Source organism: Platalea leucorodia (assembly GCF_965183815.1).
Source record: "Platalea leucorodia genome assembly, chromosome: 30".
NCBI classification, from domain to species: Eukaryota; Metazoa; Chordata; class Aves; order Pelecaniformes; family Threskiornithidae; genus Platalea; species Platalea leucorodia.
The window spans coordinates 768,509-795,767 of NC_138852.1; the positions used below are offsets into that span (position 1 = coordinate 768,509).

The 27,259-nt window shown below is 55.7% G+C and overlaps 1 pseudogene across 1 annotated transcript; it reads right to left on the reverse strand.

The window, feature by feature from the left end:
* Positions 1-5,369: 5,369 nt before the first annotated feature.
* Positions 5,370-6,304, reverse strand: LOC309601294 (olfactory receptor 14A16-like; annotated as a pseudogene). Its single transcript has one exon. The product of its transcript is annotated as an olfactory receptor 14A16-like (transcript).
* Positions 6,305-27,259: the final 20,955 nt, after the last annotated feature.

The following is a 27,259-nucleotide window of genomic DNA, read 5'->3' on the forward strand; positions in this document are numbered from 1 at the left end:
AGGCCCTGAGGAAACTCTTTGAACACGGACTACTGCAGCATCAGTAAGGTGGCCAGCATCCTCAGGAAAAGCTCGCATGCTCTTTGGATCATATTTGTCTTGGTTTTCTCTTTGTTTAATGTACTTCGTATATTATTTCCGCTTAAATAATATGATTCTTTCGGCCCTACCAGTGTTTCCTGACCCGAAAAACTTCACATAGATATGGAGCCAGGCTCCCTGTCTAGGGAAACACAATAAAGAATCCAGCAGAAAATTCTTTGACTCTGCTCCCATCTCGTACAACTCCTCTGGCGCTGGGGGTGCAGCCCCAGCATACAGGAGGGGTCAAGGAGCCACGAGCCCAGCTGCCACATGGAGGAGCAGGCACTTGTGGACCTCGGGGCTGCCCCGCACTGCCTCAGTGGGCAGAGCCTTTCTTCCACCTTCACGTTGGGGCTGCTGCTTCCCTGGAGCCATGGCTGTGGACAACAGCAGGACCTGGTCTCTTCAGAGCAGCACTGCCAGCTCAGGGGCCTGTGGAGAGCACGGGGTGGGAACCAAGGCAAGTTGGCCAGGGGAAAGGGATGGCCAGGGAAAAGAGCAAGGGAGCATTTCTGTGCCTGCAGGGAGGAATCCATGAGAAAGAGAAACCTCTTTCTGCAGGCATCCGCTTGGGGCACGCTGCTCTGTGCCCTGGCCAGGACTCTTGTGCTGGCTTGGGGAGGGGGACTGGCAATGATGGGCCATGGTCAGTCTGTGGAATCTCCTGGACCAGAGACCATGCTTCCTGCAGTTTCCCTAACCTCCATTTCCTCATGCCAGGGTGAGCCTCCAGCCCTGGGGCTGATGGGGAGGCTGACCCTTCTCTGCTCCCTTCAGAGGGGCTGGGGCTGTGGGCTGTGGGGGGCACTGCCGTGGGGCCGGCCCAGGCTGGGCTGCTCTGTGGGGCTGGGCTGGGGAGAGGGCAGGGGAGATGGGAAGAGCCAGGAAAGGTCTGGGCTGGTCTGGTCTGGAAAGTGCCCAGGAGAGGACACCACCAATGTTAGCTGAGCTGTGTGACCAGTTCGTGGAGAACTGTCTCCCATGGGAGGGACCCCACGCTGGAGCAGGGGAAGAGTGTGAGGAGTCCTCCCCCTGAGGATGAAGGAGCAGCAGAGACAACGTGTGGTGAACTGACCACAACCCCCATTCCCTGTCCCCCTGCACTGCTCGCAGGGGAGGAGGTAGAGAAAATCGGGAGGGAAGCTGAGCCCAGGAAGAAGGAAGGGGTGGGGAGGGAAAGCGTTTTAAGATTGTTCTTATGTCTCATTATCTTACTCTGACTTTTGATTGGCAATAAATGAAATTAATTTCCTCGAGTTGGGTCTGTTTTGCTCATGATGGTAATTCCTGAGTGATCTCCCTGTCCTTATCTCGACCCACGAGCCTTTTGTCATATTTTTCTCCCCCTGTCCAGCTGAGGAGGGGGAGTGATAGAGTGGCTTGGTGGGCACCTGGCATCCAACCAGCGTCAACCCACCACAGAAGTAGAACATTGCCTTCCCTTTAAATTGTTTCCTTAATTTCTTAGTGGCTTCATTTTTTTTTTTTGACATTTTCTGAATTGTTCTGTCGTAATCAGGCCTATAACATTAAAGAGAGTATGCTTGTGTCTCACATGGAGTTCAGTGCCCTCAAACACTCCCTGCCCAGGACTGGCCTTGCCACTGCTCGCCCTTTCACACAGCCGGTCACACTCTGAGGGGCTGAGCTCTCTCAACCGTTCCAGAGAAGAAGGGTGACCGTCTTCAGGGAAACGCTCTGTTTCTGCATGGCCAACATATTTGTGTTACCAGCACTTCTGGAAGGAGTCCCTAAATCAGCAAGACACACTCCCTTCACATTCCCTCCGTGGTGCGTGAATTGTCACTCTATTTTAAGTGCAGAAAGGGACAAGATTGTCCTTACCCAACACCAAACACCTCAACGCAGATGTCTACCTCTAATCGAGTTGCCTAGGCTTCCCTTTGCAGTAAATGGAGAAACAGAAGATGTCTCAACCGAGATGCCTGGGGATTTCCTGGTGACCAACCAATGCTGCAGAAGGGAGCCCTGGGTCACATTTCCAAGCACCTTATGGGTACATCTGTAACCCCGGGGCAGCTCAGACAGCAACAGCCTCTGCATGTGGGCAAATGAATCCAGACCTGAACGTAGGTCTTAGTCTTGAGTTGAAACCTACTTAAAACTTATTCTAGGCAACAACTCAAAACAATCTTCATTTGCAGAATGTCAGGTATTTTGGCTGAGTGCTAATACTGTTTTCCTCTTTCTATTTTTGTATTTGGGAGGACCACATGAGCACAGTGCATTACTTCCCCTCTGCCAGCATATTTATATGCAGCTGTTCATCAAAATACATTTCCTACCAGTGCTCTCAGTGGTGAAATTTTCTTCTGAAAAACTACTCTATCTATAGCGACTGATTTCCCATCTCTTCTTCAGCCCCTCTGCCCTTTCTCCTTCCTCTACCTAGTTTGTCTTTACAGAGAACTCCAGGTGAAGATTGACTGAGTAATTCAATGTGGGAGATATTTCTGGGCACCATCCAGTTCCCCTCCCTGCCCCCGACTCAATGGAGGGCTCCCCCCAGTTATATGTCGTCCACAAACACCTCGAGGGTGAACTCTGTCCCATTGTCCAGGTGTCATGGTTTAACCCCAACCAGCAACTAAGCACCACACAGCCGCTCGCTCACTCCCCCCCGGTCGGATGGGGGAGAGAATCAGAAGAGTAAAAGTGAGAAAACTCACGGGTTGAGATGAAGACAGTTTAATAGGTAAAGCAAAAGCCACCCGCACAAGCAAAGCAAAGCAAGGAATTCATTCACTACTTCCCAGCGGCAGGCAGGTGTTCAGCCATCCTCAGGAAAGCAGGGCTCCATCACGCATAACGGTTACTTGGGAAGACAAACGCCATCACTCCGAACGTCCCCACCTTCCTTCTTCTTCCCCCAGCTTGTATACTGAGCATGATGTCATATGGTATGGAATAGCCCTTTGGCCAGTCTGGGTCAGCTGTCCTGGCTGTGCCCCCTCCCAGCTTCTTGTGCACCTGGCAGAGCATGGGAAGCTGAAAAGTCCTTGACTACTGTAAACTCTGCTCAGCAAGAACCAAAACATCAGTGCGTTATCAACATTATTCTCATCCTAAATCCAAAACACAGCGCTCTACCAGCTACTAAGAACAAAACTAACTCTATCCCAGCTGAAACCAGGAGACCAGGCCACCACTAAAGATGTCAGACAGCATTGGCCCCAGCACTTCTCTGGGAGGGACGCCTCTAGAAACTGGCCATCAGTTGGACTTTCTAACAAGGATCCTTATGTTCCCCCCAGCTGCCATGACATTTCAAAGCCAAAGGGCAGCAGCCTTGCAATGACAGCAGCCATTTCCCCCAGCCCCCTTGGGTGCATCCCCTCTGCTCCCAGGCACTTGCCTGTGTCCAGCTGGCACTAGTGCTCCCCAGCTGCAGCTTGCTCTCACATGGCTGAAGCTTTGCTACCCCAGAGGCTGCTGGGGGACTCAAGGACCAGGGAGACTTGGGGGCAGATCTTACCAGGCAAGGGGTGGGGAAATGAGGCAATGAGATCCTCAGCCTCTTCCATGCCTGTGCAAGGCCTTTTTGGACAGCACTGGAGGTCCAAGTAATTGAATCTTGTTTTGATTTGTGTCCCTTACTATCAGGAGGATACCTCAGGCCAAATTAGCCTCAGATCCACACTTGGCACATCACCTTGGAGGGGTTTCACTTGGGAAGAAGAGCCCAGGAGTGAGGAGCTTAGCTTCATGGTGAAAAACATTTTCCTTATCTCCAGGCTGAATGCTCAGTGGTATTTTCCTCCCAATATGCACCATCATTAACACCCTGGCTCTGTATTCTCCATGACCTCCTTGTAGACACTAGCAGGCTGGAATGAGGTGCCCCTCAGCCTTCCCTTCTCAAGGCTGGACAAGCCCAGCTCCCTCAGCCTCTCCTCACTGGCAAAGTGCTTCAATCCCTGCCTGTCGTGCAGGCCCTTTGTTAAACCCACTACAGCTTGCCAATATCATCCCAGAATTGAGGATCTGAACTCTGGACGGAATATTCCAGAGAATCCCTTCCCTCCATCTCCTGGCCATGTTCCTGATCACACAGCCCAGGATGCTGGCTGCCTCCCTTGCTGCCAGGGCTCATGACCGCCTCCTGTCCAGCTCGCTGACCACCAAGACCTTTCCCACAGGGCTGCTCCCAGCCAGGCAGCCCCCAGACTGTGCCATTGCCAGGGTGAGTCCCCTGCAGGGGCAGAAACTGGCATTTGTCCTTCTGGGATTTCATGAGGTTCCTGCCAATACGCGCTCTCCTCCTTGAACCTCTTCATTGAGCACAGAGGCCTGGGAGACCTTTTCACTAACGACTCAGGCAAAGAAGGCCTTGAGTCCCTCAGCCCCATTGCTGTCTCCTGATTATTAGATCACTGTTGTTGTTCAGCAGCAGCCCTGCATTTGCCTTGTTCAGCCTTGGTCTCTAACACAGCAATTGATGCTCTTCTCTTTGCTCTTGACTTCTCTTGCAGCCCCCAACTCCAGGTGGTCACCCCCTGGCAGCTGCTTCGTGGCCCCTGTCAGTGCCCTGTTGGCACTGGGGGGCAAAGGGTGTATTTGGTGCGAGGAACAGTTTCTCTTGCATGATCTCCATGACATCCCTTTGTGCCCTGTCCCCCTTCTGTTCCTCCTACTTGAGACAGCCTCCCCCAGGTCCTGGAACCTACCCAGCCGTATGCGCATCCCATGTAAGACTTTGCAGACAACCCTGCTGTGGGGTCTGCCAGGGTCTGGACAAGGAGAGAGGTCGAGCAGGGCTGGTCATTCCCCCAGTGCAGGCCCTGAGCCCAGCAGGAGGAGGCAAAAATGGCCATGCAGCCAAATTCACCCATAAACCTGTGGAGAGTGGAGAGTGCTGCAAGTGGCCGAATAGGGAGGGCACAAGTGAAAGCTCCCTCCAGTCCCATTCCTACGACATCGCCCCATGCCCTCCTCCCCTCAGCCCATGGAGAACACCAGCACAGCAGCACGGCCTTGTGGGGGACAACTTCCTCAGCCTGTTCCTGAGCTCAGCTTTGGAAGAAGAGCCCAACCTCCAGACACCAGCACTGAGGAAATCCCCTTTTATAACAGAGATGTGACATGGGAGGCCACTGTACCATCAGGACAGACATGCGCGCAAAGACAGACTGGGTTCGTGCCTCTGGAGAAGCGGACTGCATGCAGACATTCCTAGAGAAGCAGAATTATCACAGATAAAATGCCCTAAGCACAGGAGATTCCCCAGATACATCGGAAATCACTTGTGAAGAGACACGGGCAGCTTATTGCTGCTGAAAGACTACGGACTGAATGAGCTTCTTCAGTGCGTCTTTGAGCTCCTGGTTCCTCATGTTGTAGATGAGGGGGTTCACTGCTGGAGGCACCACTGAGTACAGCACTGCCACCACCAGATCCAGGGATGGGGAGGAGATGGAGAGGGGTCTCAGGTAGGCAAACATGCCAGTGCTGATAAACGGGCAGACCACAGCCAAATGAGGGAGGCATGTAGAAAAGGCTTTGTGGCGTCCCTGCTCAGAGGGGATCCTCAGTGCGGCCCTGAAAATCTGCACTTGGACAGCACGATGACAACAAAGGCCACAAAGGCCACAAACACACTAACCACAAGAAGTCCAGCCTCCCTGAGGTAGGCATCTGAGCAGGAGAGCTTGAGGATGTGGGGGATTTCACAGAAGAATTGGTCCACAGCATTGCCTTGGCAGAGGGGGAGTGAAAATGTATTGGCCGTGTGCAGGAGGGAATTGTGAAAAGCACTGCCCCAGGCAGCTGCTGCCATGTGGACACAAGCTCTGCTGCCCAGGAGGGTCCCGTAGTGCAGGGGTTTGCAAATGGCAACATAGCGGTCATAGGCCATGATGGTGAGAATATAATACTCTGCTACTACCAAGAAGACAAACAGAAAGAGCTGGGCAGCACATCCTGCATAGGAGATGTCCCTGGTGTCCCAGAGGGAATTGGCCATGGCTTTGGGGACAGTGGTGGAGATGCAGCCCAGGTCAAGGAGGGAGAGGTTGAGGAGGAAGAAGTACATGGGGGTGTGGAGGTGGTGGTCACAGGCGATGGCAGTGATGATGAGGCCGTTGCCCAGGAGGGCAGCCAGGTAGATGCCCAGGAAGAGCCAGAAGTGCAAGAGCTGCAGCTCCCGTGTGTCCGTGAAGGCCAGCAGGAGGAACTCGGTGGTGGAGCTGATGTTGGACATCTGCTGCCTCTGTTCATGGGGTCCTTTTCTTAGAGGAAGAGTCAATGAAGACCTAGTGGAGACTTCTCTGAGCAAAATCAAAGCCTTTTTCCTAATTCATCACCTTCAGTCTGTCCCCCCCGCCTACTCCTTTTCCAGGAGACCTTCCTTCAGCTCAGTGGCTGCAGCCCTGGCTGAGCATAGTGTGGGGAGCAGGGCCTCTGCCTCACGCTGGCTGAGCATGCCATGAGGAGCAGGGCCTCTGCCCACTGGCTGCTGAGGAGTCACCCCTGCACTGCAGCAGTGGGTTCATGGGAAGAGTGTTGGTAAGTGTCAGTTCTGGTGTTCGACTTTGTAAGATGAAACTGCTCCTAGTGCAGAAGGCTTTGTCAACATCTGCACTCTCAGTGCTAAGGAATGGGGAGAGCAGAAGGCAGTTTGAAAGGTTTGGGGGTTTTAGAGCTCCCCCCATCTCACCTGGCAAGTTTTCTTGGATTTCAGAAAGCCTCCGCATTTCTGCTGCACTCAGGAAGATCAGCGCGAGTCCTGCGAGGCAAGAGGAGTGCCTGTGGCTTAGTGCAGAGTGAGGGGAGCTGGTCTGTCCCTCCAACTTGTTCTGAGCTGCCATGGCTTTGTTCTTCATGAGATGGAGGGTGATCACACTGTTTTGCTACCCTGAAAAACAACCAGACACTACTGAGAGCAGAGGGATCCAGTGCAGACCACTAAATGTCTCACCCTTTCTCAAGGTCTCAGCACCCCACTTTTAGCCAAGGACACACATGGCTCATTTCACCAGCCCAACAGCATTTCCTCCATTGTAGCATCTCTACGCTTCTGCATGGGGCTTTCAGATAACAAAAGGGTGCTAGGGAACAGGTTCACATTCTGGACGGCAACTCACAGCCCGGAAGGAAATCCCAAGGACACAGCCAAGTGTCCTAACGATAGCATCTGATTCAGGGAAAACCAGCTTGTTCTCCAGCCCCATAGACCTCATCGCCCACAGCTCCACAGGTGAGATGAAAGCTGGGACACACCTGCATGAAAGGACCCACAAAATCAGTGTGTGACTTTGCAGCTGAAACGCCCATCCCCAGAGAGCCTGGCAGCAAGAATGGAATAACAACAGCAATAACACAAACAAGTGGAGTAACAAGGCAAAATACAGTGAGGATCTGGCCGAGAGAGGCCAGGGCAGAGGCATTGGGGCACTCAGACAGCGTTCCCCTTCCCCAGCTGTGCACGCCACCTCCCAGACACCACCATTGCCGCGCAGCTGCTCTCAGCCCCTGCGCTCTGCAGAGGGAACTGGGCCCGTGGCTGCAGAGCTGCACCACGGCTCTGCTGGAGCTCTGGCTGCAGAGGAGGTGGTTCACGCCTTGGAGCCCCCAGCCCTGAGGGCAGAGGCTTTGGTGGGTGGGAGAGGAGGCAAGGGGGCTTGCTCAGAGGAAGGGGTCTGCACTGGAGGGGATCACACAGAGTTTTCTGAATTCTCCCTCCCACAACATTTCTGGGTTTATTTTCCTCTCATTCCCAGAGCATATTCCTGCTGCCTGGAGATTTTCCTGCTGGGAAGTGTTTCCCTGCCCCCTGTCTTTTCCCTGTCAGTGCTCACAGTCCCCCTCCCACCCTCTGTGCACTCACCTTGGCCCCACAGAAACCTGCCTGTTTGCAGGGCACTGGCTGGGTGCATGTTCCTGTTTGCAGGTGGAAAAGGGCAGGTCAGAAGAACCCTGATGGGTCCAGCAGAGGTGATGCTGGTGCTGTCCATAGGCAGAGCGGTGGCTGAGGGCACTTTAGGAGGTTCCTATCAGACTTAGTGATCATTCGCTCAGCAGTCTCCGTGACTTCTTCAAAGTTGACAGATCCTTTTCCATTCATCCATTTTCCACTACCCCCCCACTCCAAGTAGGAAACTGCAAACACAAATTCAGGAAATCTTCATTATCTTTATGGCAATCCCTGCCAGGACCTTCTCCTTGAAACATCCCTGAGGAAATATTCTGGGGCTGAACTGGAGCTGTGAGCAGCCCTGACCCATGCAGCACCCTCTCGACAGCAGAAGGACCCTGCCCTCCCAGGGGTCCCTTCTTCCACCCACAGATTCTCCCCACAGCGCTGTTGGGAGCTCCCCGGGCAGGCTGAGCACTGACCCTGGCATACAGACCGCTGGGGCACAGGGACCCTGCTCTGAAGGCCAGCCCTGGGCATCCCTGCCTGTGCACTCGGCTTAACAGCCTTGCAGTCATCCCCGGAGGAAGGCAGCCATCATGTCCTGTTCCTCTGATGGTGCAGCAGGGAAAGCCTGCTCTGGAATATGCCTTCGTCCTCTGCACTAGAGAAGCTGTGAGAATCCACCTTAAAGATCCCACAGGCTGTGGGATGTAGCAGCTTTTGGAGATCCCACAATGATCTTCACTACCCTGCTACCAGGGACTTACCGTGTTAAGGGCTGTGAAGATTTGTCCCACTGTGAGCTCTCAGCATCCTCCCACCCCAAGCTGCCTTCAACCTCTCTCTGCCTTGCTCCTCTCCCCTCAGTGCCTGCAGGCAGTGCCCTCAGCCCTGCTGCCCTTTGCAGAGGAGCTGCTCCTGGGCAGAGCTGTCTCTCTGCAGTGCTGCCCACTTGCCAGCAGCTCCCTGCATCCCAGGAGCCCAGCCCAGCTCAGCAGCAGAGGCCCAGCCCAAGGCACCACTTTCTCTGCCCCTCTGGGCTCCCTCCAGGTGTCCCTGGGGCTCTAAGGGCTGACAGCTCCTGAGAAGCAGCAGGGTCTCTCCTGGGGAGCGAGGGCTGACACAGACTGATGTCATCACTGACTGTCCCTCTCTGAATGCTGGAGAGATGCATTTTAGAAGTGGCATTTTCCCAAACATGGCGTGGTGGTCTACGAGAGGTGTAAATGTTCCCGTCCCTTTACCCCTCTCCCCATCCCATTGCCAGGCGGGACACCTCGGCAGTGACAGGAACAGATCATTTCCCCCCCAGTGCAGGACAGGGATTCAGCAGAGCCCATAAGGTTTCTCCTCACCAGAGACTGCAGTGGGGTTCAGCTCTCCCCCATGCACCCCACAGACCCACAGCACCTGGGATTCCTCTTGCTTCAGCTCAGGGTGCACAAAATAGGTGCCTGCAGACCAGCCCCTGCCCTGAGCACCTGCTGGGATGCGTGGGGATGGGGGGCGGCAGTCAGCTGCTCTCACACAAACTCCTGGTGGCATTTGAGGTGCCAGGGGTGGTCCAAGACTTGTGGATGTGTCTGTAAGCTGCAATGGAGCATACCTGGGACACCCACACCTGCCTGAGCATCAGCTGTGGGGCTGGTGGGGAGGGTGCCTTGGCCACCTCACATTACACCCAATGTTTAGGGCATCTGAACATGTCAGACCCACATTTCCATGGCAGCTGCTGGACTTTCAGCTGACCAAGAGGAGGAGTGCATGAGAAGGAGGGTCAGACCTGTCTTGCAGCACCATCCACTGCACTCCCTAGAGCTCAGCTCACTGCAAAATTCAGGCACGTGCACATCCCTGCAGTGAAGGCACCTACGTTATTTCAAGGCTCTGTTTTAAATGGCATCATAAAGGCTGGAGTGCAGGCTTACCTCACCTAGGGACTTTCTCAGGGGTACCTTGTGTTCCTGATGATTGGCACAAGGTGCTGCCGAGTCAGCTCAGGCAGCAAACTTCTCTCTTGCAAGGCCATCATGGTCCAGGCCTGCATTTCTCTCCCTTGGGGACTGCAGGGTTTGTTGTCTTCATGAGCATCTCATTTCATCATTACATTGCCACCTGCCATCCTTTCCAGCACATCTTTGCTCTGAAGCAAAGCCTTTGCATACGCGGGGTCCTGGGTGCTTGGTTCCAGTTTTCTCCATGAGAAGCCTTTGCTGAGCTGCTGCAACCGGAGTGTGCACCAATGCCCTCAGCCTGGGACACAGGCAGGAGCATCTGGAGCCCCTTATTCCATCACAGAGCTTCTGAGGGAACCACGGCGGTGACGTGGTGGGAGAGGTTGCACAGCTTTGGGTACTGTGATGGATAGACACAGGCTCTTTAGGAGACACTGGAGGTGGTTGGTGAAGGTGGGAAAACGAGACCGGGGCATGCCCGCTATGAAGGATGGGGCAGATCGAATGTATGGTGGGGCAGAAGACACGTTGTGTGAGTGTTTGTGGGTGAGGAACAGAGGAGAAACCAGTGAAGGTGACATGAAAGTGGGAGTTAGAACCATCAGTCAGGGTGAGGAAGTGGACAAAGTCTTCTGTAGGCAGCCCAAGGAAGTCTCCAGATCAGCAACCCTTGCACTCACTGGATGGGCAAAGTGCTTGGGTGCAAACAGTCCCATGGGGTCCGGGAGAGTCTTGGGGTCAACTTCTTTTCCCAGCTGCCAAGCTGGCCAAGAGGGTGAGTCAGGGCCGGTCAGGGATGTTGAAGTGTCAGCCTTGGCTGTGATGACCATGGAAATGTTGCGTCCCAGTTCCCAAGGAATGTAAGGCAGGAGACCATCAGATCTCAGATTTGGGATCTCTCTCTGAGAGAAGCAGACATTGCCCTGCTCAGGACTCTGGTAGTAGGAGATCCCATGGAGACGAAGCCCTGAAAGGGAAAAATCTATGAAAGGTGAGAGGCCTTTAAGGACATGTTAAGTCCCGGTCTGATTGTCAGGGTCAGGGAAGGTTGGTAATGATCCCAAGGGCGAAATTAAGACACAAACGAGGTCATATGCCGCCAATCAGACGTTTTATTGGGTAAATATAAAAGAGTAAAGCAATAGGAAAGGCAGGAAATATTAGGAGGAAATTAAGCAAGCATTCAGAGAGAGAAGTAAAGGATAGTCACCACCATGGATCCAGCGGCGTCCCATTGGTCCTGTCTTCAGTTTTTTGGTGGTGGATGGCCACACTCAGGTTTCGTTGTGCCGTCTTTTATCTGGTGTTGGAGAGGGAGTTTGCCCTCTCGTTTCCGTTTGGTTACCCAGGGCAACATCACGTACCCAACACATGCACATCTACTGGTGGGGCAAGCGGCCTGACCAGATACCAGTTGGTGTCCTAATCTTGGTGGTGCCCGATAAGCCAAAGAATGGCCTGATGCTTCAGCAAGTTTGCACAGGTTTCCTTGCCAGATGGTGCTACCTGATAAGCAGCAACTTTGCACAGGTTTCCTTGCCAGATGGTGCTACCTGATAAGCAAAAGAGTGCTCCGCCCTCGGGTCTTATAACACAAAAGAGTGGTCCACTGCCCGGTCTTATCAGATAAACACACAAGCAAGATTTGAGACAATTGTTCTTAACACTTCAGTCTCTTACAGTCTCTGAAAAAGATTCAGCAAAATAGCCTAAAATAGCCTAAAAGAAAATAAGATCAACTAAAAAAATATAATAACAAAATAAAATAAAAAAGCATAAAGCAAGGCAAAATAAAATAAGATAAACCAATATAAAGTAATAAGAAATAACCCCAAAGAAAATATAATCAAATCAAATACAATAACATCACATGAAAGAAACAAAACTAAACTAACATAAACCAACAGAACAAGACAGAAAATAAAATACAGTAAAGTAAAGTCAAATCAAATGAAATCAAATCCTCTTTCTCCTTGTATCCTTTTTGATTTGTGTCCTCGAAAGTGTTTCTGGAGCTGCAAACCCCCTGGCATTTCAGGCAACTAGTGGTCTCCTTGTTATTCGCCTCATCGTGAGTGCAGGGAATAGAACACAAGTGAAGAGAAGAGAAGGCTTGAGTTGGAAGGGACCTGCAGCCATCCTTCCGGACTCTCTAGCTGAGGTGGAGACGACTAGCAGGAGCAAGGCAAAGGCTGAGAGGGCTGCCGTCACTTTCAGGAAAGGGATTGAGGGTGAAGGCCAAGGGAGGAGAAAAGCTCTTGCATGCCAGGACAAAGATGGTCAAGAAGAGAAAACGATTTGGGACTTCTTTCCCAGAAGAAGACCTCACCATAAGCAGGGGAGTAGCAAATGTCCCTTGGCGCATGGGTCAGGAACGGCGAGGCCATCCTGCACGTGCTCTCCGTCTCTGCCCAGTTCACGCCGAGGGAACCAAAAGCCTTGCTTTCACCTCTGGCATCCCCACAACCAAAGGAATGTAGATGGGACAAACAGCCTTCACGACGTAATCTGAATGTCCAGATGTATTTAGCGGGACGCCCAGCAGCTGTGCCCAGGGCATGGCCAGCAAGGGCAGGGACAGCCCCCTGAGCCTCCTGGGCCCAGGGGCTGCCTCGGGGCCAGCAGCCCAAAGGCCTTCCTGGGAAGGATGCTGGGCGGAGGGCCGGCGGGCGGGGCCGCGCAGGGGGGGCCCCGTCACCCCCGTGTCACAGTGACAGCACCCGGCAACGCAGCAGTCGCCATGCCCCGGGGCAGCATAAAAGGGAGCACGCTCCCGCGTCGCGCTGCCATAGCTGGCCTGGGGGCAGCCCCAAGACGTGCGAGAGGAAGTCCTTGAGGAGGCGGTGGAATTACTTGGCGAGGGCTGAGGGAGGAAGGCCGGAGGGGGCTCGACGAGGCTGCTGGAGACGAGAAGAACCCCCAACAGCTGGAGGTTGGTGAGGCTGGCTGGCCTTTTCAGCTGGCTAGCAGTGGCAAGAGCAAGGGAATGCCTTCTTGAGGAGCACTGCAGAGCTCGCCATCCTCATGCCCTGCGGAGCCAGTGGCAGCAGCCGTGAGGAATGGGATGTAGAGATGTTGGCGGGCGTGCGGGTGCTTTGGAGCAGCGACTGGTGCCTTGCCAGGCGCCGGAAGGATCGTTGTCCCCCAGATGGATCAGGCCGGGGGCGTTTTGCCCCTCTGGGAAGGCCCTGAGGTGGCAGCAGGTGGAGGGAGAATCAGGGTTGGGCATCTCCTGGGAGGCGTGAGCAGCCTGCGGGCCGAGGAGGCAGGTCTTGCTCACGTGCTGAGGGAATAGCCCATGGCCGGCGACGCTGCAGTCAGGAAGGAATTTTCCCCCGGGGCAGATTGGCTCTGGTGCCCGGGGGTGTTTTGCCTTCCTCTGCAGCATTGAGCATGAGCACTTGTCAGGGCTCCTCTGGGCCATTTTGGCTGGGTTACTGCCTGCTGCTCATGCACCACGAAGGTGGCCTCTCGTGCCCTGCAGCTGCGGGGAGGAAGGCTTGTTTCCCCCCGCGGTGGGCTAGCAAGTGTCCCCGGGGGTTTTTTGCCTTCCTCTGCAGCATTGAGCACGGCCCCTTGCCAGGGCTCCTTTGGGCCCTTTTGGCTAGGTGCCTGCTGCTCCTGCTCCACCAAGGTGGCCCTCGTGCCCCGCATGCGGGGGGAGGACGCTTTCTAGACTCCCAGGGCGGACGCCCAGGGTGGCCCCCGGGGGTTGCTGCTTCTCCTCCGTAGCACTGAGCGCAGCCCCTTGTCAGGGCTCCTCTGGGCCCTTTGGGCTCAGTTCTTGCCCGCTGCTCTTGCACCTGCGAGGCGCCCCTCGTGCCCTGGCGCTCCCTGGCTCTTTTGCCCATTGCAGGTTTGGAGCAGGAGCGAGCTCTGCTCTTCCCTTGGCTCCGTTTCCCGAGGTGTCCTTGCTTGTGCAAAACAGCCCGTGCTTGGAAGGGCTGCAGGCGTGCTGCACCCTGCGGAGCTGCCGCTTTTCAGCTCTCCCTGCATGCCATCCAAGCGCAGGGCAGGCAGGAGAGCGCTTTTCATGCCTCCCTGGCCAAGAAGCACAGCGGAGCAAGTTTTGGAAGGCAAAAGGGGTGCTTGTCATCGACACGTGTCCTACTTGTGAAAATAGCCCAGGGCACCACACCCCTCCTCTTCTCCTACTTTTCGGTGTGTGCTCGGTACCCATCCTCCTTCTTCAAGTTCTTCTGCACTGTTGAGAAACGAGGGACTGCTTGGCCTGTCTTCCTGCTGCTCCTTTCTGCAGCTTTTCTTTGCCAGACTGCAAGGGATGCTGTTTCAAACTAAACCAAAGAACACATCAGCCTGCTCCTGGCTGCACATGCGCATTGTGTTAATGCTTGTGAGCATCGGCTCTGAAAGAGATTCAGCCAAATAGCCTAAAAGAGCCTAAACCAAAATAAGATCAAATAAAATGATAAAATAAGAAAATAACACAACAAAATAAAAACGCCCAAAGCAAGGTAAAATAAAACAAGATGAACCAACATAAAATAAAATAATAACAAATAACCCCAAAGAAAATATAATCAAATCAAATACAATAACATCACATGAAAGAAACGAAACTAAGCTAACAGAAACCAACAGAACAAGACAGAAAATAAAATACAGTAAAATAAAGTCAAATCAAATGAAATCAAATCCTCCTTCTCCTTGTATCCTTTTTGATTTGTGTCCTCGAAAGTGTTTCTGGAGCTGCAAACCCCCTGGCATTTCAGGCAACTAGTGGTCTCCTTGTTATTCGCCTCATCGTGAGTGCAGGGAATAGAACACAAGTGAAGAGAAGAGAAGGCTTGAGTTGGAAGGGACCTGCAGCCATCCTTCCGGACTCTCTAGCTGAGGTGGAGACGACTAGCAGGAGCAAGGCAAAGGCTGAGAGGGCTGCCGTCACTTTCAGGAAAGGGATTGAGGGTGAAGGCCAAGGGAGGAGAAAAGCTCTTGCGTGCCAGGACAAAGATGGTCAAGAAGAGAAAACGATTTGGGACTTCTTTCCCAGAAGAAGACCTCACCATAAGCAGGGGAGTAGCAAATGTCCCTTGGCGCATGGGTCAGGAACGGCGAGGCCATCCTGCACGTGCTCTCCGTCTCTGCCCAGGTCACGCCGAGGGAACCAAAAGCCTTGCTTTCACCTCTGGCATCCCCACAACCAAATGCATGTAGATGGGACAAACAGCCTTCACGACGTAATCTGAATGTCCAGATGTATTTAGCGGGACGCCCAGCTGCTGTGCCCAGGGCATGGCCAGCAAGGGCAGGGACAGCCCCCTGAGCCTCCTGGGCCCAGGGGCTGCCTCGGGGCCAGCAGCCCAAAGGCCTTCCTGGGAAGGATGCTGGGCGGAGGGCCGGCGGGCGGGGCCGCGCAGGGGGGGCCCCATCACCCCCGTGTCACAGTGACAGCACCCGGCAACGCAGCAGTCGCCATGCCCCGGGGCAGCATAAAAGGGAGCACGCTCCCGCATCGCGCTGCCATAGCTGGCCTGGGGGCAGCCCCAAGACGTGCGAGAGGAAGTCCTTGAGGAGGCGGTGGAATTACTTGGCGAGGGCTGAGGGAGGAAGGCCGGAGGGGGCTCGACGAGGCTGCTGGAGACGAGAAGAACCCCCAACAGCTGGAGGTTGGTGAGGCTGGCTGGCCTTTTCAGCTGGCTAGCAGTGGCAAGAGCAAGGGAATGCCTTCTTGAGGAGCACTGCAGAGCTCGCCATCCTCATGCCCTGCGGAGCCAGTGGCAGCAGCCGTGAGGAATGGGATGCAGAGATGTTGGCGGGGGTGCGGGTGCTTTGGAGCAGCCACTGGTGCCTTGCCAGGCGCCGGAAGGATCGTTGTCCCCCAGATGGATCAGGCCGGGGGCGTTTTGCCCCTCTGGGAAGGCCCTGAGGTGGCAGCAGGTGGAGGGAGAATCGGGGTTGGGCATCTCCTGGGAGGCGTGAGCAGCCTGCGGGCCGAGGAGGCAGGTCTTGCTCACGTGCTCAGGGAATAGCCCATGGCCGGCGACGCTGCGGTCAGGAAGGAATTTTCCCCCGGGGCAGATTGGCTCTGGTGCCCGGGGGTGTTTTGCCTTCCTCTGCAGCATTGAGCATGAGCACTTGTCAGGGCTCCTCTGGGCCATTTTGGCTGGGTTACTGCCTGCTGCTCATGCACCACGAAGGTGGCCTCTCGTGCCCTGCAGCTGCGGGGAGGAAGGCTTGTTTCCCCCCGCGGTGGGCTAGCAAGTGTCCCCGGGGGTTTTTTGCCTTCCTCTGCAGCATTGAGCACGGCCCCTTGCCAGGGCTCCTTTGGGCCCTTTTGGCTAGGTGCCTGCTGCTCCTGCTCCACCAAGGTGGCCCTCGTGCCCCGCATGCGGGGGGAGGACGCTTTCTAGACTCCCAGGGCGGACGCCCAGGGTGGCCCCCGGGGGTTGCTTCTTCTCCTCCGTAGCACTGAGCGCAGCCCCTTGTCAGGGCTCCTCTGGGCCCTTTGGGCTCAGTTCTTGCCCGCTGCTCTTGCACCTGCGAGGCGCCCCTCGTGCCCTGGCGCTCCCTGGCTCTTTTGCCCATTGCAGGTTTGGAGCAGGAGCGAGCTCTGCTCTTCCCTTGGCTCCGTTTCCCGAGGTGTCCTTGCTTGTGCAAAACAGCCCGTGCTTGGAAGGGCTGCAGGCGTGCTGCACCATGCGGAGCTGCCGCTTTTCAGCTCTCCCTGCATGCCATCCAAGCGCAGGGCAGGCAGGAGAGTGCTTTTCATGCCTCCCTGGCCAAGAAGCACAGCGGAGCAAGTTTTGGGAAGGCAAAAGGGGTGCTTGTCATCGACACGTGTCCTACTTGTGAAAATAGCCCAGGGCACCACACCCCTCCTCTTCTCCTACTTTTCGGTGTGTGCTCGGTACCCATCCTCCTTCTTCAAGTTCTTCTGCACTGTTGAGAAACGAGGGACTGCTTGGCCTGTCTTCCTGCTGCTCCTTTCTGCAGCTTTCCTTTGCCAGACTGCAAGGGATGCTGTTTCAAACTAAACCAAAGAACACATCAGCCTGCTCCTGGCTGCACATGCGCATTGTGTTAATGCTTGTGAGCATCGGCTCTGAAAGAGATTCAGCCAAATAGCCTAAAAGAGCCTAAACCAAAATAAGATCAAATAAAATGATAAAATAAGAAAATAACACAACAAAATAAAAACGCCCAAAGCAAGGTAAAATAAAACAAGATGAACCAACATAAAATAAAATAATAAGAAATAACCCCAAAGAAAATATAATCAAATCAAATACAATAACATCACATGAAAGAAACGAAAGTAAGCTAACAGAAACCAACAGAACAAGACAGAAAATAAAATACAGTAAAATAAAGTCAAATCAAATGAAATCAAATCCTCCTTCTCCTTGTATCCTTTTTGATTTGTGTCCTCGAAAGTGTTTCTGGAGCTGCAAACCCCCTGGCATTTCAGGCAACTAGTGGTCTCCTTGTTATTCGCCTCATCGTGAGTGCAGGGAATAGAACACAAGTGAAGAGAAGAGAAGGCTTGAGTTGGAAGGGACCTGCAGCCATCCTTCCGGACTCTCTAGCTGAGGTGGAGACGACTAGCAGGAGCAAGGCAAAGGCTGAGAGGGCTGCCGTCACTTTCAGGAAAGGGATTGAGGGTGAAGGCCAAGGGAGGAGAAAAGCTCTTGCGTGCCAGGACAAAGATGGTCAAGAAGAGAAAACGATTTGGGACTTCTTTCCCAGAAGAAGACCTCACCATAAGCAGGGGAGTAGCAAATGTCCCTTGGCGCATGGGTCAGGAACGGCGAGGCCATCCTGCACGTGCTCTCCGTCTCTGCCCAGGTCACGCCGAGGGAACCAAAAGCCTTGCTTTCACCTCTGGCATCCCCACAACCAAATGCATGTAGATGGGACAAACAGCCTTCACGACGTAATCTGAATGTCCAGATGTATTTAGCGGGACGCCCAGCTGCTGTGCCCAGGGCATGGCCAGCAAGGGCAGGGACAGCCCCCTGAGCCTCCTGGGCCCAGGGGCTGCCTCGGGGCCAGCAGCCCAAAGGCCTTCCTGGGAAGGATGCTGGGCGGAGGGCCGGCGGGCGGGGCCGCGCAGGGGGGGCCCCGTCACCCCCGTGTCACAGTGACAGCACCCGGCAACGCAGCAGTCGCCATGCCCCGGGGCAGCATAAAAGGGAGCACGCTCCCGCATCGCGCTGCCATAGCTGGCCTGGGGGCAGCCCCAAGACGTGCGAGAGGAAGTCCTTGAGGAGGCGGTGGAATTACTTGGCGAGGGCTGAGGGAGGAAGGCCGGAGGGGGCTCGACGAGGCTGCTGGAGACGAGAAGAACCCCCAACAGCTGGAGGTTGGTGAGGCTGGCTGGCCTTTTCAGCTGGCTAGCAGTGGCAAGAGCAAGGGAATGCCTTCTTGAGGAGCACTGCAGAGCTCGCCATCCTCATGCCCTGCGGAGCCAGTGGCAGCAGCCGTGAGGAATGGGATGCAGAGATGTTGGCGGGGGTGCGGGTGCTTTGGAGCAGCCACTGGTGCCTTGCCAGGCGCCGGAAGGATCGTTGTCCCCCAGATGGATCAGGCCGGGGGCGTTTTGCCCCTCTGGGAAGGCCCTGAGGTGGCAGCAGGTGGAGGGAGAATCGGGGTTGGGCATCTCCTGGGAGGCGTGAGCAGCCTGCGGGCCGAGGAGGCAGGTCTTGCTCACGTGCTCAGGGAATAGCCCATGGCCGGCGACGCTGCGGTCAGGAAGGAATTTTCCCCCGGGGCAGATTGGCTCTGGTGCCCGGGGGTGTTTTGCCTTCCTCTGCAGCATTGAGCATGAGCACTTGTCAGGGCTCCTCTGGGCCATTTTGGCTGGGTTACTGCCTGCTGCTCATGCACCACGAAGGTGGCCTCTCGTGCCCTGCAGCTGCGGGGAGGAAGGCTTGTTTCCCCCCGCGGTGGGCTAGCAAGTGTCCCCGGGGGTTTTTTGCCTTCCTCTGCAGCATTGAGCACGGCCCCTTGCCAGGGCTCCTTTGGGCCCTTTTGGCTAGGTGCCTGCTGCTCCTGCTCCACCAAGGTGGCCCTCGTGCCCCGCATGCGGGGGGAGGACGCTTTCTAGACTCCCAGGGCGGACGCCCAGGGTGGCCCCCGGGGGTTGCTGCTTCTCCTCCGTAGCACTGAGCGCAGCCCCTTGTCAGGGCTCCTCTGGGCCCTTTGGGCTCAGTTCTTGCCCGCTGCTCTTGCACCTGCGAGGCGCCACTCGTGCCCTGGCGCTCCCTGGCTCTTTTGCCCATTGCAGGTTTGGAGCAGGAGCGAGCTCTGCTCTTCCCTTGGCTCCGATTCCCGAGGTGTCCTTGCTTGTGCAAAACAGCCCGTGCTTGGAAGGGCTGCAGGCGTGCTGCACCATCCGGAGCTGCAGCTTTTCAGCTCTCCCTGCACGCGATCCAAGCGCAGGGCAGGCAGGAGAGCGCTTTTCATGCCTCCCTGGCCAAGAAGCACAGCGGAGCAAGTTTTGGGAAGGCAAAAGGGGTGCTTGTCATCGACACGTGTCCTACTTGTGAAAATAGCCCAGGGCACCACACCCCTCCTCTTCTCCTACTTTTCGGTGTGTGCTCGGTACCCATCCTCCTTCTTCAAGTTCTTCTGCACTGTTGAGAAACGAGGGACTGCTTGGCCTGTCTTCCTGCTGCTCCTTTCTGCAGCTTTCCTTTGCCAGACTGCAAGGGATGCTGTTTCAAACTAAACCAAAGAACACATCAGCCTGCTCCTGGCTGCACATGCGCATTGTGTTAATGCTTGTGAGCATCGGCTCTGAAAGAGATTCAGCCAAATAGCCTAAAAGAGCCTAAACCAAAATAAGATCAAATAAAATGATAAAATAAGAAAATAACACAACAAAATAAAAACGCCCAAAGCAAGGTAAAATAAAACAAGATGAACCAACATAAAATAAAATAATAAGAAATAACCCCAAAGAAAATATAATCAAATCAAATACAATAACATCACATGAAAGAAACGAAAGTAAGCTAACAGAAACCAACAGAACAAGACAGAAAATAAAATACAGTAAAATAAAGTCAAATCAAATGAAATCAAATCCTCCTTCTCCTTGTATCCTTTTTGATTTGTGTCCTCGAAAGTGTTTCTGGAGCTGCAAACCCCCTGGCATTTCAGGCAACTAGTGGTCTCCTTGTTATTCGCCTCATCGTGAGTGCAGGGAATAGAACACAAGTGAAGAGAAGAGAAGGCTTGAGTTGGAAGGGACCTGCAGCCATCCTTCCGGACTCTCTAGCTGAGGTGGAGACGACTAGCAGGAGCAAGGCAAAGGCTGAGAGGGCTGCCGTCACTTTCAGGAAAGGGATTGAGGGTGAAGGCCAAGGGAGGAGAAAAGCTCTTGCGTGCCAGGACAAAGATGGTCAAGAAGAGAAAACGATTTGGGACTTCTTTCCCAGAAGAAGACCTCACCATAAGCAGGGGAGTAGCAAATGTCCCTTGGCGCATGGGTCAGGAACGGCGAGGCCATCCTGCACGTGCTCTCCGTCTCTGCCCAGGTCACGCCGAGGGAACCAAAAGCCTTGCTTTCACCTCTGGCATCCCCACAACCAAATGCATGTAGATGGGACAAACAGCCTTCACGACGTAATCTGAATGTCCAGATGTATTTAGCGGGACGCCCAGCTGCTGTGCCCAGGGCATGGCCAGCAAGGGCAGGGACAGCCCCCTGAGCCTCCTGGGCCCAGGGGCTGCCTCGGGGCCAGCAGCCCAAAGGCCTTCCTGGGAAGGATGCTGGGCGGAGGGCCGGCGGGCGGGGCCGCGCAGGGGGGGCCCCGTCACCCCCGTGTCACAGTGACAGCACCCGGCAACGCAGCAGTCGCCATGCCCCGGGGCAGCATAAAAGGGAGCACGCTCCCGCGTCGCGCTGCCATAGCTGGCCTGGGGGCAGCCCCAAGACGTGCGAGAGGAAGTCCTTGAGGAGGCGGTGGAATTACTTGGCGAGGGCTGAGGGAGGAAGGCCGGAGGGGGCTCGACGAGGCTGCTGGAGACGAGAAGAACCCCCAACAGCTGGAGGTTGGTGAGGCTGGCTGGCCTTTTCAGCTGGCTAGCAGTGGCAAGAGCAAGGGAATGCCTTCTTGAGGAGCACTGCAGAGCTCGCCATCCTCATCCCCTGCGGAGCCAGTGGCAGCAGCCGTGAGGAATGGGATGCAGAGATGTTGGCGGGGGTGCGGGTGCTTTGGAGCAGCCACTGGTGCCTTGCCAGGCGCCGGAAGGATCGTTGTCCCCCAGATGGATCAGGCCGGGGGCGTTTTGCCCCTCTGGGAAGGCCCTGAGGTGGCAGCAGGTGGAGGGAGAATCGGGGTTGGGCATCTCCTGGGAGGCGTGAGCAGCCTGCGGGCCGAGGAGGCAGGTCTTGCTCACGTGCTCAGGGAATAGCCCATGGCCGGCGACGCTGCGGTCAGGAAGGAATTTTCCCCCGGGGCAGATTGGCTCTGGTGCCCGGGGGTGTTTTGCCTTCCTCTGCAGCATTGAGCATGAGCACTTGTCAGGGCTCCTCTGGGCCATTTTGGCTGGGTTACTGCCTGCTGCTCATGCACCACGAAGGTGGCCTCTCGTGCCCTGCAGCTGCGGGGAGGAAGGCTTGTTTCCCCCCGCGGTGGGCTAGCAAGTGTCCCCGGGGGTTTTTTGCCTTCCTCTGCAGCATTGAGCACGGCCCCTTGCCAGGGCTCCTTTGGGCCCTTTTGGCTAGGTGCCTGCTGCTCCTGCTCCACCAAGGTGGCCCTCGTGCCCCGCATGCGGGGGGAGGACGCTTTCTAGACTCCCAGGGCGGACGCCCAGGGTGGCCCCCGGGGGTTGCTTCTTCTCCTCCGTAGCACTGAGCGCAGCCCCTTGTCAGGGCTCCTCTGGGCCCTTTGGGCTCAGTTCTTGCCCGCTGCTCTTGCACCTGCGAGGCGCCCCTCGTGCCCTGGCGCTCCCTGGCTCTTTTGCCCATTGCAGGTTTGGAGCAGGAGCGAGCTCTGCTCTTCCCTTGGCTCCGTTTCCCGAGGTGTCCTTGCTTGTGCAAAACAGCCCGTGCTTGGAAGGGCTGCAGGCGTGCTGCACCATGCGGAGCTGCCGCTTTTCAGCTCTCCCTGCACGCGATCCAAGCGCAGGGCAGGCAGGAGAGCGCTTTTCATGCCTCCCTGGCCAAGAAGCACAGCGGAGCAAGTTTGGGAAGGCAAAAGGGGTGCTTGTCATCGACACGTGTCCTACTTGTGAAAATAGCCCAGGGCACCACACCCCTCCTCTTCTCCTACTTTTCGGTGTGTGCTCGGTACCCATCCTCCTTCTTCAAGTTCTTCTGCACTGTTGAGAAACGAGGGACTGCTTGGCCTGTCTTCCTGCTGCTCCTTTCTGCAGCTTTTCTTTGCCAGACTGCAAGGGATGCTGTTTCAAACTAAACCAAAGAACACATCAGCCTGCTCCTGGCTGCACATGCGCATTGTGTTAATGCTTGTGAGCATCGGCTCTGAAAGAGATTCAGCCAAATAGCCTAAAAGAGCCTAAACCAAAATAAGATCAAATAAAATGATAAAATAAGAAAATAACACAACAAAATAAAAACGCCCAAAGCAAGGTAAAATAAAACAAGATGAACCAACATAAAATAAAATAATAAGAAATAACCCCAAAGAAAATATAATCAAATCAAATACAATAACATCACATGAAAGAAACGAAAGTAAGCTAACAGAAACCAACAGAACAAGACAGAAAATAAAATACAGTAAAATAAAGTCAAATCAAATGAAATCAAATCCTCCTTCTCCTTGTATCCTTTTTGATTTGTGTCCTCGAAAGTGTTTCTGGAGCTGCAAACCCCCTGGCATTTCAGGCAACTAGTGGTCTCCTTGTTATTCGCCTCATCGTGAGTGCAGGGAATAGAACACAAGTGAAGAGAAGAGAAGGCTTGAGTTGGAAGGGACCTGCAGCCATCCTTCCGGACTCTCTAGCTGAGGTGGAGACGACTAGCAGGAGCAAGGCAAAGGCTGAGAGGGCTGCCGTCACTTTCAGGAAAGGTATGGAGGGTGAAGGCCAAGGGAGGAGAAAAGCTCTTGCGTGCCAGGACAAAGATGGTCAAGAAGAGAAAACGATTTGGGACTTCTTTCCCAGAAGAAGACCTCACCATAAGCAGGGGAGTAGCAAATGTCCCTTGGCGCATGGGTCAGGAAGGGCGAGGCCATCCTGCACGTGCTCTCCGTCTCTGCCCAGGTCACGCCGAGGGAACCAAAAGCCTTGCTTTCACCTCTGGCATCCCCACAACCAAATGCATGTAGATGGGACAAACAGCCTTCACGACGTAATCTGAATGTCCAGATGTATTTAGCGGGACGCCCAGCTGCTGTGCCCAGGGCATGGCCAGCAAGGGCAGGGACAGCCCCCTGAGCCTCCTGGGCCCAGGGGCTGCCTCGGGGCCAGCAGCCCAAAGGCCTTCCTGGGAAGGATGCTGGGCGGAGGGCCGGCGGGCGGGGCCGCGCAGGGGGGGCCCCGTCACCCCCGTGTCACAGTGACAGCACCCGGCAACGCAGCAGTCGCCATGCCCCGGGGCAGCATAAAAGGGAGCACGCTCCCGCATCGCGCTGCCATAGCTGGCCTGGGGGCAGCCCCAAGACGTGCGAGAGGAAGTCCTTGAGGAGGCGGTGGAATTACTTGGCGAGGGCTGAGGGAGGAAGGCCGGAGGGGGCTCGACGAGGCTGCTGGAGACGAGAAGAACCCCCAACAGCTGGAGGTTGGTGAGGCTGGCTGGCCTTTTCAGCTGGCTAGCAGTGGCAAGAGCAAGGGAATGCCTTCTTGAGGAGCACTGCAGAGCTCGCCATCCTCATCCCCTGCGGAGCCAGTGGCAGCAGCCGTGAGGAATGGGATGCAGAGATGTTGGCGGGGGTGCGGGTGCTTTGGAGCAGCCACTGGTGCCTTGCCAGGCGCCGGAAGGATCGTTGTCCCCCAGATGGATCAGGCCGGGGGCGTTTTGCCCCTCTGGGAAGGCCCTGAGGTGGCAGCAGGTGGAGGGAGAATCGGGGTTGGGCATCTCCTGGGAGGCGTGAGCAGCCTGCGGGCCGAGGAGGCAGGTCTTGCTCACGTGCTCAGGGAATAGCCCATGGCCGGCGACGCTGCGGTCAGGAAGGAATTTTCCCCCGGGGCAGATTGGCTCTGGTGCCCGGGGGTGTTTTGCCTTCCTCTGCAGCATTGAGCATGAGCACTTGTCAGGGCTCCTCTGGGCCATTTTGGCTGGGTTACTGCCTGCTGCTCATGCACCACGAAGGTGGCCTCTCGTGCCCTGCAGCTGCGGGGAGGAAGGCTTGTTTCCCCCCGCGGTGGGCTAGCAAGTGTCCCCGGGGGTTTTTTGCCTTCCTCTGCAGCATTGAGCACGGCCCCTTGCCAGGGCTCCTTTGGGCCCTTTTGGCTAGGTGCCTGCTGCTCCTGCTCCACCAAGGTGGCCCTCGTGCCCCGCATGCGGGGGGAGGACGCTTTCTAGACTCCCAGGGCGGACGCCCAGGGTGGCCCCCGGGGGTTGCTTCTTCTCCTCCGTAGCACTGAGCGCAGCCCCTTGTCAGGGCTCCTCTGGGCCCTTTGGGCTCAGTTCTTGCCCGCTGCTCTTGCACCTGCGAGGCGCCCCTCGTGCCCTGGCGCTCCCTGGCTCTTTTGCCCATTGCAGGTTTGGAGCAGGAGCGAGCTCTGCTCTTCCCTTGGCTCCGTTTCCCGAGGTGTCCTTGCTTGTGCAAAACAGCCCGTGCTTGGAAGGGCTGCAGGCGTGCTGCACCATGCGGAGCTGCCGCTTTTCAGCTCTCCCTGCATGCCATCCAAGCGCAGGGCAGGCAGGAGAGCGCTTTTCATGCCTCCCTGGCCAAGAAGCACAGCGGAGCAAGTTTTGGGAAGGCAAAAGGGGCGCTTGTCATCGACACGTGTCCTACTTGTGAAAATAGCCCAGGGCACCACACCCCTCCTCTTCTCCTACTTTTCGGTGTGTGCTCGGTACCCATCCTCCTTCTTCAAGTTCTTCTGCACTGTTGAGAAACGAGGGACTGCTTGGCCTGTCTTCCTGCTGCTCCTTTCTGCAGCTTTCCTTTGCCAGACTGCAAGGGATGCTGTTTCAAACTAAACCAAAGAACACATCAGCCTGCTCCTGGCTGCACATGCGCATTGTGTTAATGCTTGTGAGCATCGGCTCTGAAAGAGATTCAGCCAAATAGCCTAAAAGAGCCTAAACCAAAATAAGATCAAATAAAATGATAAAATAAGAAAATAACACAACAAAATAAAAACGCCCAAAGCAAGGTAAAATAAAACAAGATGAACCAACATAAAATAAAATAATAAGAAATAACCCCAAAGAAAATATAATCAAATCAAATACAATAACATCACATGAAAGAAACGAAAGTAAGCTAACAGAAACCAACAGAACAAGACAGAAAATAAAATACAGTAAAATAAAGTCAAATCAAATGAAATCAAATCCTCCTTCTCCTTGTATCCTTTTTGATTTGTGTCCTCGAAAGTGTTTCTGGAGCTGCAAACCCCCTGGCATTTCAGGCAACTAGTGGTCTCCTTGTTATTCGCCTCATCGTGAGTGCAGGGAATAGAACACAAGTGAAGAGAAGAGAAGGCTTGAGTTGGAAGGGACCTGCAGCCATCCTTCCGGACTCTCTAGCTGAGGTGGAGACGACTAGCAGGAGCAAGGCAAAGGCTGAGAGGGCTGCCGTCACTTTCAGGAAAGGTATGGAGGGTGAAGGCCAAGGGAGGAGAAAAGCTCTTGCGTGCCAGGACAAAGATGGTCAAGAAGAGAAAACGATTTGGGACTTCTTTCCCAGAAGAAGACCTCACCATAAGCAGGGGAGTAGCAAATGTCCCTTGGCGCATGGGTCAGGAACGGCGAGGCCATCCTGCACGTGCTCTCCGTCTCTGCCCAGGTCACGCCGAGGGAACCAAAAGCCTTGCTTTCACCTCTGGCATCCCCACAACCAAATGCATGTAGATGGGACAAACAGCCTTCACGACGTAATCTGAATGTCCAGATGTATTTAGCGGGACGCCCAGCTGCTGTGCCCAGGGCATGGCCAGCAAGGGCAGGGACAGCCCCCTGAGCCTCCTGGGCCCAGGGGCTGCCTCGGGGCCAGCAGCCCAAAGGCCTTCGTGGGAAGGATGCTGGGCGGAGGGCCGGCGGGCGGGGCCGCGCAGGGGGGGCCCCGTCACCCCCGTGTCACAGTGACAGCACCCGGCAACGCAGCAGTCGCCATGCCCCGGGGCAGCATAAAAGGGAGCACGCTCCCGCGTCGCGCTGCCATAGCTGGCCTGGGGGCAGCCCCAAGACGTGCGAGAGGAAGTCCTTGAGGAGGCGGTGGAATTACTTGGCGAGGGCTGAGGGAGGAAGGCCGGAGGGGGCTCGACGAGGCTGCTGGAGACGAGAAGAACCCCCAACAGCTGGAGGTTGGTGAGGCTGGCTGGCCTTTTCAGCTGGCTAGCAGTGGCAAGAGCAAGGGAATGCCTTCTTGAGGAGCACTGCAGAGCTCGCCATCCTCATGCCCTGCGGAGCCAGTGGCAGCAGCCGTGAGGAATGGGATGCAGAGATGTTGGCGGGGGTGCGGGTGCTTTGGAGCAGCCACTGGTGCCTTGCCAGGCGCCGGAAGGATCGTTGTCCCCCAGATGGATCAGGCCGGGGGCGTTTTGCCCCTCTGGGAAGGCCCTGAGGTGGCAGCAGGTGGAGGGAGAATCGGGGTTGGGCATCTCCTGGGAGGCGTGAGCAGCCTGCGGGCCGAGGAGGCAGGTCTTGCTCACGTGCTCAGGGAATAGCCCATGGCCGGCGACGCTGCGGTCAGGAAGGAATTTTCCCCCGGGGCAGATTGGCTCTGGTGCCCGGGGGTGTTTTGCCTTCCTCTGCAGCATTGAGCATGAGCACTTGTCAGGGCTCCTCTGGGCCATTTTGGCTGGGTTACTGCCTGCTGCTCATGCACCACGAAGGTGGCCTCTCGTGCCCTGCAGCTGCGGGGAGGAAGGCTTGTTTCCCCCCGCGGTGGGCTAGCAAGTGTCCCCGGGGGTTTTTTGCCTTCCTCTGCAGCATTGAGCACGGCCCCTTGCCAGGGCTCCTTTGGGCCCTTTTGGCTAGGTGCCTGCTGCTCCTGCTCCACCAAGGTGGCCCTCGTGCCCCGCATGCGGGGGGAGGACGCTTTCTAGACTCCCAGGGCGGACGCCCAGGGTGGCCCCCGGGGGTTGCTTCTTCTCCTCCGTAGCACTGAGCGCAGCCCCTTGTCAGGGCTCCTCTGGGCCCTTTGGGCTCAGTTCTTGCCCGCTGCTCTTGCACCTGCGAGGCGCCCCTCGTGCCCTGGCGCTCCCTGGCTCTTTTGCCCATTGCAGGTTTGGAGCA